Source organism: Myotis daubentonii, chromosome 2 (genome assembly GCF_963259705.1).
Source record: "Myotis daubentonii chromosome 2, mMyoDau2.1, whole genome shotgun sequence".
Lineage (NCBI taxonomy): Eukaryota > Metazoa > Chordata > Mammalia > Chiroptera > Vespertilionidae > Myotis > Myotis daubentonii.
The window spans coordinates 214,375,919-214,395,386 of NC_081841.1; the positions used below are offsets into that span (position 1 = coordinate 214,375,919).

A 19,468-nucleotide genomic window follows, 5' to 3' on the forward strand; every position below is an offset into this window, starting at 1 on the left:
ATATAGTTGCTCTGATTGGCCAGTGGGCATGGCTTGGGGCATAGCGGAGGTGCAGCAATTTGCATGTTTCTCTTTTATTAGATACTTTCAACCATTCTCTACTTAACTTGTAATTTGACATATTTTTAAAGTATGCCCCTTCCATTGATTTGTCCTTACAATACTGTAGTTTCCAGGTTATTTTTTTCTTCTCTGATATCTCTGATGTTTGATGCTGTTAATAAAATTAATGTAAAAAAGCATTTCTTTCTTCTACACTGATATCGGAGAAACAATAAAGTGATGAAGTTAACAGGTGTTTTAAGATAATAGGAAAATATTTTGTTGTGGTTTTGTCTTCAAAGATTTTCACAAAGACTTAAAGGTTTATAAAAGGCTAGAGGCCCAGTGCATGAAATTTGTGCACTGATAGGGTCCCTAGTAGCTGCCGGCTGCGGGTACTGAAGTATGGTAGCAATCATCTCAGGCAGAAACTGTAGTTTCACTTTAACCCTGCTGTTTGGTTTCTGTACTTATGTGTTTTGTTTAACAATAGGAAAATTACTTTGATATTCTGAACTTATGTATGCTACCCCATTCGATTGAATACTCCATTGTTGGTGGTTTGAATATCCCACTGACTGTGATCTCACTGGTTTTAGAAAGCACATTCTTCTGTACCTGGGAACCAGGACAGCACAATTACCCTAGATTGCCTCAGTGGCTACAGATAATGAGTTCCCGTTGACTCAGTGGTCCCAAGACCAGGACAGCACAATTATTCTAAATTTCCTCAGTGACTCCAGGCAATGTGTTTCCGTTGATTCAGTGATCCGGAGACCCAAAACTATAATTTAACTAACTTGCTCAATTCCGCTTCTGTAACTGCTTTTTTTGCAAACCAGGTTCCTCATTCCAAACCCTGGGATGTAATCAATACCTTTGTGATTTTTGCCTATATAAATCTGGTGTTGGGGCTATGTAATTACTATGAGATTTGGAGAGCATTGCCCCCTCCTAGTCCCGGCTTCGAAATAAATGTGACTCCTTAATTTGACTTCTTGAGGCGTCCTGGTGTGATTCACAGGGTACATTATAACAGTACTCCCTCCCTTCCCCCGGGCCGGCCCTGCCCCCTGGTCGAACTCCCAGACGAACTCCCGGTGGAGGGGAAAATTTGCATACTACACTTTTATTATATAGGATGGGCAAAATTATCTGGTGAAAGTTGCATCCGCTGACCTCAGGCAAGGGAAAGTGGGTTTGATAAAGACTTCATACTTGTTGGGGTGTTTGCGTCCTAAAAGAGGAGGCTGCAGAGGCAGCTATGGAAGGTTTGTGTTGGATGTCAGGGGAGGGAAGAGAGTATCCCTATATTCCCCCAGTTACATTTTGTTGAACCTCTGTGGTCTGGGGGAATATGGAAAGGAAGAGATCCTTATACTGCTTATTATAGTGCACATCGCACTGAATGCAGTGATTTGTTGATTGTTCCTGCCAAGGCTAGAACCATGAGTTCCTCCAGCCAAAGGCCCTCGAGTAGTGTCTGGCCCATGGTTCATTTCAATAAATGCTTGCTGAATAATATTTGGAATATTAAAAATATTTTTCATGTTGTTTTTTATAATTTGGAGGTTAAAATTTGATTTTCCAGTGCTTGTACATGAAAGGTGTTTATTCATAACTGTAGGGATGACGTTCTAATTTCTGAAGAGGAGGACCCAACCTACAAGGTATCGTAGCCTGGGTCATAACGAGGGTCAATTGTCTCTTCTCTTGTCCTTTAACGTGTTTCCTGGATGCCCTAACCCTCCTGCATGTGCCTCTTACCTCCACCACTGGGGGTCAGCAGAGATGATGAAATCAATGCCAGGAGTCCACATCTTGCAGGATCCCTCCACACCAGTTTTATTGCACAAAATGACCCCTGGCTCGTTGAAACATTATTAAATAGCCAGCATTTGGGCCTTTACTTTTCTGAGGCTGCATTCCTACGGCAGAGTCTCATCTGCTAAGTGAGAGCTTAGTCTAAGGCTCCTTCCAGCTCTAAGATTAATGCTCCCAGGTTGGTCCTCTGCGCCACCCACCCTGATTTTGGTGTGTTTTTTAAAAATATATTTTATTGATTTTTTACAGAGAGGAAGGGAGAGGGATAGAGAGTTAGAAACATCGATGAGAGAGAAACATCGATCAGCTGCCTCCTGCACACCCACTACTGGGGATGTACCCACAATCAAGGTACATGCCCTTGACCGGAATCAAACCTGGGTCCCTTCAGTCCGCAGGCCGATGCTCTATCCACTGAGCCAAACCGATTAGGGCTGATTTTGTGGTTTAAAGTGTGGAGATAAATAGTAGATGACCAGCTTCACCTGCAGGTCAGTAGTGGCTGAAGCCTCAAGGTGGAATTAGGTGCCTGGAAGAGGCCCATGACCCCATTCAGGCCGCTCTCATTGCATGGTGACACTATTTCCTTTTTTTTCTTCCTTTTTTAAAAATATATTTTCATTGATTTCAGAGAGGAAGGGAGAGGAAGAGCAATAGAAACATCAATATAAGAGAGACTCATTGAATGGCTGCCTTCTGCATGCCTCTCACTAGCAATGGAGCCTGCAACTCAGGCAATGTGTCCTGACTGGGAATCGAACCATGACCTCCCTGTTCATAGGTCTACGCTCAACCACTGAGCCATGCCAGCCAGACTCCTTTTCTTTCTTTTTAAAATTTGCCTTTCTCTTTTAATCTTCTTCTTGCTTCAACTCTGAAGAAATTACCCAGAAATTAAACACAAGGAAACTCTATGAGCCAAAGCAAGCCAGCCCAAGAGTGGCAGGCTCCCTCCCGTAAGGGCCAAAGTCAGTGCTGGGATCCTCGCTCAGAGCCTGGCAGTAAACGCTGGTGCAGAAAAAGGTGGTTCCAGAGGCCAGGAGCAGCCAGCTCAGAGGGGCCTTCTGCAGGGGGCACCCGAACAGGCCAGGCCGTGGAAGGAGTGGCGCTTGCTGGCCTGTCAAAGGGCTCCTTCCCGTCGGTATCCAGGACCTAGGAGCTCTGAGCCGTGCAGGAGGCCAGCCTGAAGCCCTGGCGACAGAAAGTGGCCCGGGGCCTGCGTGTGGCTATGGATGGTCTGTGACTCTATTTTCTGAAGCTTAAATCTGGGAAACGGTCTGACTAGAGCGGCGGTTCTCAACCTGTGGGTCGCGACCCCTTTGGCGGTCGAACGACCCTTTCACAGGGGTCGCCTAAGACCATCCTGCATATCAGATATTTACATGACGATTCATAACAGTAGCAGCATGACAGTTATGAAGTAGCAACGAAAATAATGTTATGGCTGGGTCACCACATGAGGAACTGTATTTAAAGGGCCAGAAGGTTGAGAACCACTGGACTAGAGGGATGTTTATGAATCTCATGTCAACAATTTGAAATGGGGATTGCCTGGGAAAATCTGGTAGACACAGTCCTCAGCCAGTGGCAAAAAGGGGCTCTTTGCAATTTTTCTTCTTCACTGTACTCTTTGTTGTCAAAATTAGTAACAGCTTTTTGCGTCTGGTCTGCTTGCCTTCCTTGTTCATTTCCCATAAGCAGCTTCCTCCATCCTACCTCCCAACAGGCCACAGTTCATTTGGGAAATTTTAACCATTAAAGCGAGATTTTGTAAAGGGAATTTGGACGTTAACATAGAAGAAAGAGCAAAGGGACCACCTTCTCAAATTAAAAAAACAAACCAACCCCAAACAGATGTGTGGAGAAGAGTTTCACCTCAAGAAAAGTTCTTAAATGGTTGTTGACGAGGGACACAGGGAGACCATGCCGGTGATGTGGTTGGACTTGGTACTTCCCGGTTCTGTCCCTTTCTTCCCAGAAGCCCTGAAAACAGAGGCAGGGCCTGGGTGCGGGTGTTTTATGTGGAAAATGATTCTAGGACGCAAGAGCCAGACAGCAGGGGGCGTGAGACCGGCGAGGAGGACACGCAGAGGGGAGGGTGTGTTAGTGAGCAGTGGGCTTGTTTTCCACCAGGATCGTAAAGGCTTTCCAGAATTGTCTCTGTGAAACAATGGTAGGCTTGAGCGTTTGCCTGCCTGCTCCTGTGCTGTATGAGTTGAGGTTTTTGGGCTGCATTTGTGTGTGTGTGTGCGTGTGCGTGTGCGTGTGCGTGTGCATGTGCGTGTGTGTGTGTGTGTGTGTGTGTGTGTGTGTGGAGGGTGGTGGCTGTGGTGGTGGTAGGAATCCTACAGTGTTGGAGATGCTCTGGGGCAGAGATTGAGTTTGAGGTCGGATAGGATGCTGGCAGCACAAGGAAACTACATTTCCCCGGAACTGTCCACCGTGGCTGAGACTGAAGTGGAAGGTGGGCTGAGAGGGTTGAGCAGTTGACTTGGGCAAGAGGACCCCTGCCTGTACCCTGTGCTTCAGAGAGCGCCTCTCTGGTCTTCCCCTGATTGTACCCCTTCCTGCCTGGACCTTGCTCTCTCTGTTCTAGACCAACTCTGGGTTCGCAGGGCCCTGTCCACGTGGCCCTGAGCCTGCATGGCGTCTCCCTGGGGTCCATCTTCAAAGGGCGGCTTGTGCTTGCTCAAAGCGTACACAGGTGCTGCAGTGTGAAGTGGGGGAAGGTGTGTGGCTGGAGTGTGCATGGGGCTTCGGGGGTCCACCCAAGGGGATGGGAGGCTCCTCAAGTGAGGAACAGAGTAAAGGGAAGGGTGTTGCCCAGGGTTGGGGGCCAGCTCTCCCTCTGCCACCACGTTGTTGTACCAAGGAGTCTGAGAATGCTAAATTCAGCCACAGCCTTTGGGAAGTTAGGAGAAGAGAGCACTTTAAAAAAACCCAAAAAACAAACCAAGATAGAGAGGTCAGGCATGAGAGAAGTTTGGAACCCAGTTCCTTCCTTCTTTCCTTCCTTCCTCCCTCCCTCCCTCCCTCCCTCCCTCCCTCCCTCCCTCCCTCCCTCCCTCCCTCCCTCCCTTCCTTCCTTCCTTCCTTCCTTCCTTCCTTCCTTCCTTCCTTCCTTCCTTCCTTCCTACCTTCCTTTCTTCCTTCCTAAAATATACTTTTATTGATTTCAGAAAGGAAGGGAGAGGGAGAGAGAGAGAGAAACATCAATGATGAGAGAGAATCATTGATTGGCTGCCTTCTGCACACCCCATATTGGGGACCAAGCCTGCAACTCAGGCATGTGCCCTTGACCAGAATTGAACCCGGCACCCTTCAGTCCGCAGGCCGACTCTCTATCCACTGAGCCAAACCAGTTAGGGCAAGGGAACAGTTTTTCAATTAACAATTTGTTAGCTTGATTTAGAGCTCTTAATTATTTAGACATCAGGCAAATGAGGGATGGATGTCATTTCACACCATGTTCCAATTTTTGTGATCTTGGACTAAGAAAACGAAATCTTAGAAACTGGCTTTATATGCTTGAGTAATTTTCTAGAATTCCCAAGTTCATTAGCTTCTGTGATGAGTCACAGTTGTTCCTAAAATAAACTTTATATTATCTTTAAAAATCTAGGGATATTATCTAGGTCAGTAATTAGAAGGTGCTTGACTCAACATTTCTGTGAATGAAAGCGTGTGAATGACTAAAAACAGGACAATTATTACCAGAGGGTTGAACCTCAGAATATTGCTTGTGAAGTTGTTGCCAGTGACGCATGCTGGCTGCAGAGGGGCAGGGAGCACCAGCGGCCATGCCTGTCTGGGATGTGGGGGGGGGGGGGGGCAAAGCAGAGAGAGATGGGCCCTGTTTTAGGCACAGATGAATCTTACGAGAAGAAAATGTAGAAGAAAAGAAAAGGTGGACTGTGGAGGTTAAAGTGGCAACCACAGAAATTGAATGGCGAAGAGGAGGAACCGACTTAGCCATGTGAAAATACTTACCAGAAATTGAATCCATTGACAAAATCAACTCACAGTGGATTAAAGACCTACATGTAAGATCTTAGCAATAGGGAGATTCATAAAGGGGGAAACATTCCTGGTTATTACTTTTTTAAAAATTTTAAATTTCTTTTAGTCTATATTTTTTATTATTTTATTTTTCCATCATCATTTATCCCCTCCCCATGCCCTCTTTCACCTCCACCCACCCTTCTCCCTCCTCAGTCACCACACTTTTGTCCATGAGTTTTTTCAATCCCTCCACACCTCCCCCCACCCAACATTCTCATCTGTGGAATCTAATGAACAAACTGAACTACCAAGCAAAATAGAGACAGACCCATAGACAGAGCAGGGAGACAGCTGGGGGGAGGGAAGGTAGGGATGATAGTTTATAGTTTTTATTATGAAGAATTTCAAGTACATATAAATTTAGACAAAACACAATAATCTACCCTCAGGTCCTCCTCACCCACCCCCAAAACCAGCATCATCTGGTCTTTACATTATAAACTGAAAAGAAAAGGTCCCCTGGCTCTTCCTTCCCGCCTGGCGCAGCCACCAGGTAAACCCAGGTGGGCACTTCAAGTGCATCCAGGAGCGATGGAGGAAGCAGCAGTCCGATGCCACGGCTTCCTTCTCAGGGTGCGCTGCTGGCAGTGCCGCCGGCTCTCTGCGCTCCACAGCCTCCCCCACCTGCCCGACAAAGCAGCCAAGCTGGGGTACAAGGCCCAGCAAGGTTATGCCATGTATCGGGTTGGTGGTGGCCGCAGACGCCCTGTGCCTAAGGCACGCCTGTCCGTCATGGTGTTAACCAGCTAAAGTTCGCTCAGTCTTCGGTCGGTCGCCGAGGAGCAAGCTGGATGCCACTGTGTGGCTGTGGGAGTTCTGAATTCTTCCTGGGTTGGTGAAGATTCCACCTCCCAATTCTCTGAGGTTTTCCTCATTGAGCCATTCCCTATGGCTATCAGAAGAACGCCTGACACCCAGTGGATCACCAAGCCAGTCCACAAGCACAGGGAGATGCAAGAGCCGTGGCCTTGGGAAGGGCCCCCAGTTCCACCACACTATTGGTGGGTCTCGCCAGTGCAGCTTGGAGAAGGCGCTGTACTCTCCAGCTCCACCGTTACCGCTGATATAAATAGTGCTTGTAAAATTCTTACCTAATACACAGTTTACAGCAGCTTCTCTCTGGTACATCTGGATTGCCAGCATCACGACTCTTGCACTTGGGGGCCATTATTAAGTAAAACAAGGGTCACTTGGACACAACCTCTAAGATAACGTGACAGTGGATCTGATCACTGCAGCGGCTACTGACTAACGGGCGGGAAGTATCTCCAGCATGGAGACACTGGGCAAAGCAATGGTCATGTTCAGGGTGGGATGGCACAAGATTTCCTCCTGCTCCTCAGGAGAGCGAGCAAGTCGAAACTTATAAATTGTTTTATTGCTGGGATTTTGGTAGAGTTGAAAGAGGTTCAACCACGTTCTAGAGCAATTGGCAGCATCTGGTGAAGCTGAAAATAGGTATACTGCCAAGACCTGGCAATTTCACTCACACGTAAATACCCTAGAGAAACTCTTGCACATTTGTTTAAGAATGTCATAACAATATTCTTTGTAAGAGTAAAATACTTGCAATGGGGTAAATGCCCTTTATCAAGTTAGATAATCACACTGTCATTATCATACAACGCAAGAGTATATAGAAGTTAAAATGAATGATTTAGAATTACATGTATTGTGTTTTCTTTTTTTAAATATATTTTATTGGTTTTTTACAGAGAGGAAGGGAGAGAGATAGAGAGTTAGAAACATCGATGAGAGAGAAACATCGATCAGCTGCCTCCTGCACATCTCCCACTGGGGATGTGCCCGCAACCCAGGTACATGCCCTTGACCGGAATCAAACCCGGGACCTTTCAGTCCGCAGGCTGACGCTCTATCCACTGAGCCAAACCGGTTTCGGCCTGTGTTTTCTGATAAATCTAAAAAACAGGTTGCAGAGCAGTGAGAAAAGCAAATTATAGAATGATATGTACAGTACATATAACATCATTATTTGAAAAACACAATATGTACACATGTATGTAGACATACACAGACATATATATAAATATTCTGCAGAAAGTATATATATATATATGTAGATAGATAGGTAAGTATAGTTCTCTGCAGAAGAAAAAGGACTACATATTTATAAAGGGATTTCCCCCCCCAGCCCATAATTATTTTTCTTTTAATGCAGGAAAGGAAGAAGGAGGGAAAGGAGAAAGGAGGAAGGAAAATGGAAGGAAAGACCTAAACACGATGAAGCTTTGCGGCAGATTCCAGGGTGTTAAATTGCTCTTTATACTTTTCTTCACAAGTATTCTTTTATCCCCCAAAAGAATACTTAGCCCTTGTAAACATTCCAGAAAATACATAAAAAGGTGAAACAAAGTAATCTCTCATTCAAAGAAAATTAATCTTTTTAAATATATATATATATTTTATTGATTTTTTACAGAGAGGAAGGGAGAGGGATAGAGAGTTAGAAACATCGATCAGCTGCCTCCTGCACACCCTCTACTGGGGATTTGCCCGCAAGCAAGGTACATGCCCTTGACCGGAATCAAACCTGGGACCCTTGAGTCCGCAGGCCAATGCTCTATCACTGAGCAAAACTGGTCAGGGCAAGAAAATTAATCTTAACATTTACTGCATATTCTTCCAGGCTGTGCTATACGTTCATTAGCCTGCTCGTCATATACATAATTTTTTGGTATCTTTCCTGGAGAGGTCAAAATTTCTCAAAAACATTCTTCTGATGCATAAGGTGAATGATACTGACATCTGTTCTTTTTCTGAGTCTTTGGAAGGGTTCCTTTCCTTCATTCTACAGTATTTTCTCATGGTTCCATATCCTGTTGACAAGTAGACTGTGTGGCTTGTCCTTTGCCCACTCTCCACTTGGGGGCTATCTCAGTCCATCTCAGATCTAGTCGAATGAAGGCTGTGTGTACACACACCGGTCTCAAACCAAGTCTCCCTGTCCGACAGGCATGCATTGAGAGCACCCTTGCTGTCTGAAATGAGAAATCTCCTAAATGCACCACCTGACTTCTGACATCCTTAAAACAGACTATGTAAATTGATGAGAAACTACAATCCCCATGGGGCTCTGCTCCCAGGTGCCCCCGCCCCACCTTCACCGCTGCGCCTGCGCATTCTGAACGCGGACTACAAGTCCCAGGATGCATCGTACTGCCATCGGCTTAGCTGCACTTCCTGCCGCGAGCGTCTTGGGTAATTGTGGCTCAGCGAATCCTGGAAAAGTTCAAGGTGGGAGGGGTTTGTGGGCCGCTAGGGAAGCTCTTGGGAGTAGCTTGTTTGTTTTCTGTCTCAAAAAGTAGCCGGTCTGCAGCCGGCATGTGGCTGTTGAGTTTCTAGGGTGCACGGTTTTTGCTTTTCTGAACGGGGCGAGGGGCCGTGGCGCCGCACCTCGCGCAGGCCCCGCGCCGGTGGCTCGCGCTTGCCTTGAAGTTGTCAGAAATCCCTCCCAGGGGCGAGATAGGCTGGCATCCTGGCCTTGATGGGAGTGGTGGATTTTTTTTTTTTTCCCCCACAGACACCTGGTGGGAAATGAGAAGACTCTAGCGGAGTCTGCAAGTCAGATATTCCCCCCTGGAAACCCAGGCAGCGTCCTTGAACGACTGCCCTTGCAGTTTCGTACTTGGCTTTAGTTGGGCCTGGGATCCCTATTGTATGATCTTTGGACTCGTAATTGTTGGTGTTACAACCCAGGAGGAATGCCTGTGTGTCAGGGGAAGTGGGGAAGCCCCCAGCTGCAGTGATGGACGGAGACCCTTGTTACAGGGTGCCCCCCAAAATGTGCACACACTTCAACAGCTGATAGCTCAGTTTTGAAAATGAAACGTGCCTTTATAATTATTCAAAGTGTGTGTATACATTTTTTGGGGGACTATATATATATATATATATATATATATATATATATATATACATATATATATAGTATGTCGTCCTTAATATACATAATTCATAGGAAACTACCGTCCTCACCACAGGCCCCAGAACAAACCATTCCAATTCAGGAGTGAGAGGAATGTTGGAGTGAAATGGGTTTGAAGAGTGCGTGGTGGATGGGAGATTGAGCAGGTAAGAGGTGACCCTAACTTACTTTTTCAAAAAAAAGTCCCATTGAGGAGAAAGATGAAATGGTGGCTTGAGGCCTAGCTCTGCTATGCATTAACTCTTGACTCTCATTCCGGGTCGTGTACCTCTTTGAGTCCGGTTCCTCATCTGTAAAATGAGGATGGTTTTCGCTTTCCTCCCCACGTGACAGTTTGGTAAGGCAATTCAAACTAAAGCAGTGAGCGTGGTTCTTAAACTCCAGAGCCACCCGCAGGTGCGTGGGTAACCATAGTAACTGTACTGCGGCGAGTGATCGGAAAGGCCAGGTCCCCCAGGCATGCCGGTTAAGAGGAGAGGCGGACTGATGGCCGTGGGGGCCAGGGCTGGGAAGTAAAGCAGGTGCCTCGGGGAAGGTCATGGGGATCTGGCCCCTTTCACTTGCTTCCTGCCTGTGCGTGAGAGGAAAGGCACGCTCTGCTGCAGATGTTCTGCTCACCAGGATTCCTTTGTCTTCTCCTGAGGTTGTTGCTTCCGACAACAAGAAAGATGTTAGATTCCAAAGAACTTCATAAATACTCTGACCCAACCCCACCATAATTATTCCCACGCACAGGCATTTTTTTTTTAAGTCTAAAGGAATATACACTCACATGGAACCTTATCTATGTCTTCTTGCTTGTATATAGGTACAAACAATTTCTAGGTTTTGTCCCCTCTGATAAAACATAATTTTTCTTTTTTAAAAAATATTTTTATTGATTTCAGAGAGAAAGGGAGAGGGAAAGAGAGATAGAAACATCAATGATGAGAGAGAATCATTGATCGGCTGCCTCCTGCACTCTCCCTACTGGGGATTGAGCCCGCAACCCAGGCATGCACCCTTGACCAGAATCGAACCCTGGAACCTTCAGTCCACAGGCCGATGCTCTAGCCACTGAGACAAACCGGCTAGGGCCATAATTTTTCTGATATGTGGGTTAGTGCTTATAAGAAAAATACTTAATTTTCATAAAGATAGTATGGACCTGGTCATTATATAACGTCATATCTGATTTTAACTTCTTGTGAGGAAATATAGGCAGGAAGCAAAGTAGATTTCATGTAGAAGAAAGATGAGGGCCGGATATTTGAGGTTTTTGTTTTAGGCTTTCTGCTTCCTGTAGTATCTGACTAACTCTAGTTGTAATGTTTCATGTTTATTTAAGGTGTGGGCAGATTGTGAAAAAAATAGACACTTGGCTTCTATCTTCTGAGCTCTGTTTTTGCTTCTTGATTTTTACTTCTTTCTATTGTTATGAGAAATAAATGGGAGGGAGAGCCATATTTAAGAATGGTAGATTCTTTTAGCAGTTTTTTGTTTTGTTTTGTGTTTTTTCAACCCAAGGCCATTTATTCACCTAGAGAGGAATGTGGAGTTTGGAGGAATGTTTGTTTTTCTGTCATCCAATTTAGGATGGCGGGACTTGCGTGGGGAACAGTGGTGACCCTGACCTTCCTTTAAGATTACAAGATAATTTCTTGTCTAAATATTAGGGATGGTATCATAAAAGGTTCATTGTTCAGTGCTCTGTTTCCCAGGTGGAAAAAATACTGATTTAAGTGGAATTACTCTCTGCTTTCCTGTGTATTTTGTTTTAGACATGTTCATAATAAAAAAAAAACAACAACAGTACTTTCAAATTTATTATTTTCAAATTAAGGGTAATTGATGTTGATTTAATTCAATGCCAAGTTGAGACTAATTGATAACCTGTCCAAGGCATTAGAGTATCTTGATGAATCCTTGCCTAATGGAATAGCCTAGAATAAATTTGAGTAAGACTCCACATATAATGTTGTTTATTTTAGTGGTGGGATATCCAAATCTGTATCCTTTCTGACAATTCAAGCATCTGGCAGAGATGGAAGTCTCAACCTCTAATATTAACCTTGTTTCATAGCCTCGGACTTTTTGTTACCCGATGGGGACCTGTCGGGAGTGGGTCTGCCTCAGGCTGGCATGTGGTGTGTGGGTTCTTGACGTCTTGCAGGAAAGGTTTCACAAAACGAGTCCAGGTGATTTTGAGAGAACATTTAATAAACCCGGGGACAGTGAAACAAAGGACAGGCTTAGGGTAGAAGAAGCAACAGGGGAGAGCCTAGGTCAGCCATGGGCAAACTACGGCCAGCGGGCCGGATCCGGCCCGTTTGAAATGAATAAAACTAAAAAAAAAAAAAAAGACCGTACCCTTTTATGTAATGATGTTCACTTTGAATTTATATTAGTTCACACAAACACTCCATCCATGCTTTTGTTCCGGCCCTCCGGTCCAGTTTAAGAACCCATTGTGGCCCTCCAGTCAAAAAGTTTGCCCACCCCTGGGCTAGGTGGTGCTCTGCTCTGCCTCCCTAGAAACTTTATAGGACAGAAGTGAGCCCAGGTGGAGACAGGGCCAGGGAATAGGCACGGGATGAGCGGCTGCTGCCCACTGCTCCCTGGTTGCCAGTCTCATGGGGACCCTCAGAGTTTAGGAGGAAGTATAAAGTTCATGCCCAAGAAGAGGCATGGGCGTGCTCTAAAGCAAGCCCACGCTGGTGTTTTTTGTCCTGAGGGTCTTATCTCTCTTCTGTGGGCGAGAATCTTAGGGGAGGGTTTCAGCAAAATATTCATCAGCTTTCCAGGTGCATTTTTAATATGCTGGTGCATCAAAATGAGTGTGTAGGGGAGTTTGGGATTATTCTTTGGTCTGCTTTACTTTTATTTTGAGTCTGTCTGGCTCTAATTGTTTTATTTATTTATTTATTTATTTATTTATTTATTTATTTATTTTTCCCTGACTTCATCCGTCCTTGGGTTTGGCTGGCACAAATGACATTAATTGTATCTTTGCAGATTTTTTTCCTTCATTCTATAGGTTGTCTTTTCACTGCCTTGATAGTATTTATTGTAGCACAAGTTTTTAATGTTGAGTAAGTCCAAATTTATTTTTTCTTTAATTACTTGTTCTTTTGGTATCCTATCTAAGAAATCATTGCCTAACCTTAAGGATGTGAAGATTTATATCTACATTTCCTTCTAAGACTTTTACAGTTTTAGTTCTTTTTTTTTTTAATTAAATCTTTATTGTTCAGATTATTACATTAGTTACTCTTTTTTCCCACCATAACTCCCCTCCACCCAGTTCCCACCCCACCCTCCGCCCTCACTCCCCACCCACTGTCCTCATCCATAGGTGCACGATTATTGTCCAATCTCTTCACTCACCCCACACCCTTCCCCCCCTCTCCCCAAGAATAGTCCATTCCCTTTCTATGTCCCTGATTCTATTACAATCGCCAGTTCATACTGTTCATCAGATTATTTATTCCCTTGATTTTTAGATTCACTTGTTAATAGATGTGTATTTGTTGTTCATAATTTGTATCTTTACCTTTTTCTTCTTCTTCCTCTTCTTAAAGGATACCTTTCAGCATTTCATATAATACTGGTTTGGTGGTGATGAACTCCTTTAGCTTTTCCTTATCTGTGAAGCTCTTTATCTGGCCTTCACTTCTGAATGATAGTTTTGCTGGATAAAGTAATCTTGGTTGTAGGTTCCTGGTATTCATCACTTTGAATATTTCTTGCCACTCCCTTCTGGCCTGCAAAGTTTCTGTTGAGAAATCAGCTGACAGTCGTATGGGTACTCCCTTGTAGGTAACTGATTTTCTTTCTCTTGCTGCTTTTAAGATTCTCTCTTTGTCTTTTGCTCTTGGCATTTTAATTATGATGTGTCTTGGTGTGGTCCTCTTTGGATTCCTTTTGTTTGGGGTTCTCTGTACTTCCTAGACTTGTAAGTCTATTTCTTTCACCAGGTAGGGGAAGTTTTCTGTCATTATTTCTTCAAAAAGGTTTTCAATATCTTGCTCTCTCTCTTCTTCTGGCACCCCTATAATTCGGGTGTTGGTACGCTTGAAGGTGTCCCAGAGGCTCCTTACACTATCTTCGTATTTTTGGATTCTTTTTTCATTTTGCTTTTCCGGTTGGGTGTTTTTTGTTTCTTCGTATTTCAAATCTTTCACTTGATTCTTGTGATCCTCTGGTCTGTTGTTGGGAGTCTGTATAATGTTCTTTATTTCAGTCAGTGTATGCTTAATTTCTAGTTGGTCCTTTATCACAACATCGAGGGTCTCATTAGATTTCTTGAGCATCTCACTACATTTATCGGCGGTCTCACCAGTCTTTTCGAGGGCCTTATTAAGTTTATCGGCAGCTTCTAGACAGTTCTTTAAAGACCTTAAAAGTGTGGTTTTGAACTCTATATCCAGCAGTTTTCTTTCCTCCAATTCTGTCATTTGTGTCCTGTTTCTTTGTCTTGGCATTTTTTTGCTTCGCTGTGTTGATAGAGTCCCTTTCTGTGCTAAGTGTCCCAATTACCTGAGGTAGACATTCTTGGTGCACCCCCTTGTGGGCTTTGTGCACAGTCTTGTTGTAATTAAGCCTTGATTGTTGTAGGTATCACTGTGAGGAATTGACCTCCAGGCCAATTGGCTGTGAGAATCAGCTGTGTCTGCAGTGGGAGAACTTCTGTGCTGGAGACACCCCTCTGGGGGTAGACTTGCTTTGATGGGGCTTTGGTGCTCACTGAGTGTGCCCCCTGAGTGTGTCCTTTATGGTTCCACGGAGCTGCAAACTGGATGGTCCCACTCTGACCTCTGGGCTTCCTGGCTCCTGGATCTCTAGGGAGGTGCTAATCTAGCCTTTGCCTGAGGCTATCCAGCAAAAGTCTCCCTGCAGGGCTTGGGCGGGGCGGGTCCCAGGGGATCAACAGGGCGGGGTTAGCAATTATGGCTGCTCTCAGTCTTGCCCTCAGAGGCTCTGCTTCTCAGTGTCCCAGTAATTGCTGCAAGCCCCACAGAGAGAAAGCTGCCCTAGGGTTCTGAGCGATGCCAGGCAGTCCCGCTTCTCCCGTATGAGTCTGGACCCCTAGAGACTCGCCTGGAGCTGGAGCTCAGAGCCTGAGACTCCCTCCCGATTGAAAACAACAACCACCAGCCGCCAGCCCGCTCCGCATGCACTCCGTACCTTAGTATTTTACTTCAGCACTGCGCCTCCTCTGAGTCTTGGTATGTTTTTCTCTTTCCTCCTAGTTGTAGAACTTCCACTCAGCCAGCCTTCCTGTGGTTCTGGATGATGTCCGTTCCGTCTTTTAGTTGTATTTTTGAAGTGGTTGTTCGAGGCAGCAAACTCTGGTGTTTACCTATGCCGCCATCTTGGTTTCTCTACAGTTTTAGTTCTTATATTTAGATCTTCGATCCATTTTGAGTTAATATTTTATAAATGGTGTGAGGTAGGGTCCAAATGCATTCTTTTACACCTGTGTATCCACTTGTCCCAACATCATTTATTAAAAAAAGACTATTTCTCCCATTGCATTATCTGACCAGCATTGTTGAAAAGCAATTGACCATTGATGTCTGGATTTTTATTCTATAATATTAAGCTACATCCTCATGCTATTATCACACAGTCTTGAAAAGTGTAGCTTTGTAGTATGTTTTGAAATTGGGACGTATGTGTCTTCCAACTTTGTTCTTCTTTTTCAAGATTGTTTTGGATATTTTGAATCCCTGAAATTACACATGAATTTCAGGATCACCTCATAAATTTCTGCAAAAAAAAAAAAATGCCCACCAGGATTACTTACATTTTAAGAGTAACACTGTGGCTGTTATGGGGAGAACATATTATGGATAAACCAGTTAAGAGACTGCGTTAGTAGTCCAGGTGAAGGATGAGGTTGGCTTGGTACAGAATGAGCTATAGAGTTTGTAAGAGTAGTTGGATTTTGAAGGTGTGACTCCCCAGATTTGCAGATGGATTATAAATGGGGTGAGAGCAAAAGAGATAAACTAAGGGTAATGAAAGGTTTTGATATAGGCAACAGAGTGAACACTATTGCCGTTTACTGAGATGGGGCATGGGGAAAGAGAAAAGGTTAGGGGACAAAAATCAAGAACTTGCTTTTGGACATGCTATTTGAGATGCCTATTAGTAATCCTTATGGAAATGTCAAATAAAAATATATATTGTGCAAGTCTGAAAAAGGTCAGAGCTGAAATATAAGTGAGTGTACAGATGATATTCCGTGTCTTGGGACTGAATGAAATGAGTGAAGGAAGGAGTGTGAATAGAGAGGAATCCTGAAAACTGATGGTGGGGTAAGAATGAAGTTGAAGGCCTAACGCTACCTGACTTCAAGATTTATTATGATAAAGGTACAGTAATCATGATGGTATGATATTGTCCTAAAGATAGACAAATAGGTCAGTGGAATGGAATGGAGAGACCAGACGTATCTCCACATACATAAAGACAATTTTCAAAAAGGTGCAGAGGGAATTCTGTAGAGAAAGTATTATCTTTTCAGTCAGTACTGCTAGAACATTATATATCCCTTTGCCCCAAAACACAAAACCAAACCAAACCCTAACACAATACACAATATACAAACATAAACTCAAATGGATTATAGGCTTAAATATCAAACCTAAAATTATAATAAAAGGTCTAGAAGAAAACGCAGGTGAAAGCACTTATGACATTGAGTTTGGCAAAGATTTCTTAGCTATAACACCAAAAGCACTATGCATTTAAAATATTGATAAATTGGGCCCTAGCCGGTTTGGCTCAGTGGATAGAGCGTCAGCCTGCGGACTCAAGGGTCCCAGGTTCGATTCCGGTCAAGGGCATGTGCCTTGGTTGTGGGCGCATCCCCAGTGGGGAGTGTGCAGGAGGCAGCTGACTGATGTTTCTGGCTCTCTATCCCTCTCCCTTCCTCTCTGTAAAAAAAATCGATAAAATATATTTTAAAAAAATATTGATAAATTGGATTTATCAAACTAAAACCTTTTGTTCTATGAAACACTGTTAAGAGAATGAAAAAACTGAGAAAATATTAATAATTTTATAAATCATGTTTGATGAAGGACTTGTATCCATCAGACATGAAACTCAATAAAAAAAAAACAACTTAAAAACATGGGCAAAACATTTGAACAGATGCTTCACCAAAAAAAGTTCATGGATGGCAAATAAGCACATGAAAACATGTTCAACTTCATTGTCAGCAGGAATATGCAAATTAAAACCACAGTGAGAAACCTCAACTGTTGAAATGGTAACAGTATAAAGTCTGACTACATATCAAATGTTGATGGGGATGTGGAGGATCCGGAACTTTCATACACTGCTGGTGGGACTGTTGAATCATACAAACACCCTGGAAAACAGTTTTGCAGTTTCTTAACATTTTACCAGTAAAGGTACACCTGCCATATGATCCAGCCATTCCATTCTAGATGTTTATCCAGGATAAATGCAAGCATATGTTTATACAAAGACTTGTACATGAATGTTCAGCAGCTTCATTGTAATAGTCCCAAGTTAGAAATAACCCAGTGTCCATCAGCAGGTGAATGGATAAACACGCTGTGGTATGAATAATACTCAGCAATAAAAAGGAATGAACCATTCATGCATGCTGCAACACGCAGGGATCTCAAAATTATGCTGTGTGAAAGGAGCCAGACCAAAAAGAAAGAGAGTCCAGATTGAATGATTTCATTTATAAAAATTCCAGGAAATGCAAATGAATATATGCAATAGAAAGCAAGTCAGCGGAGCGGTTGGCAGGGTAGGAAGGAGGGATTTCAAAGGGGCATGAGGCAACTTTCGAGCATGATGAATATGTTAATTATTGAAGGTGGTGGTGGTTGTGATGGTTTCATGGGTATTTGCATATGCCCATTGTACCGTACCTATGAAATGTCCTCAACTTACTGTATCAATTATAGCTCAATAAGCCTTTTACATTAAACAAGTAGTAAGAATAATATACATATTCCCACCCCTCAGCTTTCATAATTTTCGACCTTCTGCCATTGTTTTTCCTGGAGTTTTGCTATAAAGGGGAGCAAAGAAAGGGGCCATACCTAGAAGGGGATATGGGATCAAGAGAGGATTTTTTTTATTGGGGTGGGATATGCTACAGCATGTTTATCCCCGGATGAGGGGAGAGGACAAGTGGGTACAGAGGGTAAGAGGAACTATAGAGACTCCTTGAGTGGCAGGCAAGGCTGGGCCGGTATCCTGTGTGCCAGGGGGGCATGGGCTTTGGAGAAGAGGAGAGCTCCTCCTTAAAGGGAGGAAGACAGATGTGGAGCGGGCTTGCTTAATATGCCACACTGGCTCTTTGTCAGCGATGATGATAATATCAACAATGGCAACAATGAGAATACTGTAGTTAGAGGCCTTCATATTAATTAATCAAATGAGTCACACATTCAGCAGTACTTGATTTTCTTGGATGAAGTTTTTGGCTAGGGCACCAGTGAGTGTCTTGTAGGTGCTGTGCAGATTGCTAGGTAGCTCCAGATAAGGAAGGCTAACGCCTGTACTCCAACTCTCCTTTGAAGCAATGCTCCCTTAGCCTGAATCGGAGTAGTCAGTGGATGGAGTAGAGAGAAAGTCCTCTTGCCTCTGTGATCAATGTAAGATTTATTGCCATTCAAGACTTTTAGTGTTAGTGGCATTTCCATAAGCAAAAATCTCTGTCCCGGCCCTCTTGTCAGTAAGCATATTGAGCAACTGAACTGTCATTCATTGCTGGTTTGTATGCAAAATTTTTTAAAAAAATATTTCTTTATTGATTTCAGAGAGGAAGGAAGAGGGAGAGAGAGAGATAGAAACATCAATGATGAGAGAGAATCATTGATCGGCTGCCTCCTGCACCCCCCTGCTGAGGATCGAGCCCGCAACCCAGGCATGTGCCCTTGGCCGGAATCGAACCTGGGACCCTTCAGTCTTCCGGCCCATGCTCTATCCACTGAGCCAAACTGGCTAGGGCTGCATGCAAAATTGTTTAGCCACTTTGGAAAACAGCTTGAAAAATTCTCATAAACTCAAGCATACACATACATTTTCTATATGACCCATAACCCTATTCCAATGTATTTATTTAACCAAGATAAAGGAGGACATGTTCATACAAAGACCTACAAGCGAATGTTTCTAGAAGTTTTATTTATAGTAGCCCAAACTAGAAACAACTCAAAGGTCTGGTGAATAGATAAACCAACAGGGATATATCCATGCGAAGGAATACTATGCAGCCATAAAAAGGCTGAACTATTGGTACCCACAACAACATGGATGAAATAAAAAGCTCTATGTTAAGTGAAGTAGCCAGATACCAAAGGTTATAAACTATATTATTCCATTTACATTACAGTCTTTAAAAGGCAAACTATAGAGCAGTGGTTCTCAACCTTGGCTGCACATTAGAATCACCTGGGAATCTTTTGAAAATCCTGATTTCTGGGCCTCATCCTCCGGAAATTCTGTTTCTTTGTTACTAATGTTGTGGCCCCACCCCATAACAAAGACACAGAATTTTCAGAGGATGAGGCCCAGAAATCAGGATGTTAAAAAGATTCCCAGGTGATTCTAATG

At 43.8% G+C, this 19,468-nt stretch overlaps 1 pseudogene; it reads left to right on the top strand.

The window, feature by feature from the left end:
- The first annotated feature begins 4,263 nt into the window (after positions 1 to 4,263).
- Positions 4,264 to 6,997, top strand: LOC132226814 (large ribosomal subunit protein eL15-like; annotated as a pseudogene).
- Positions 6,998 to 19,468: the final 12,471 nt, after the last annotated feature.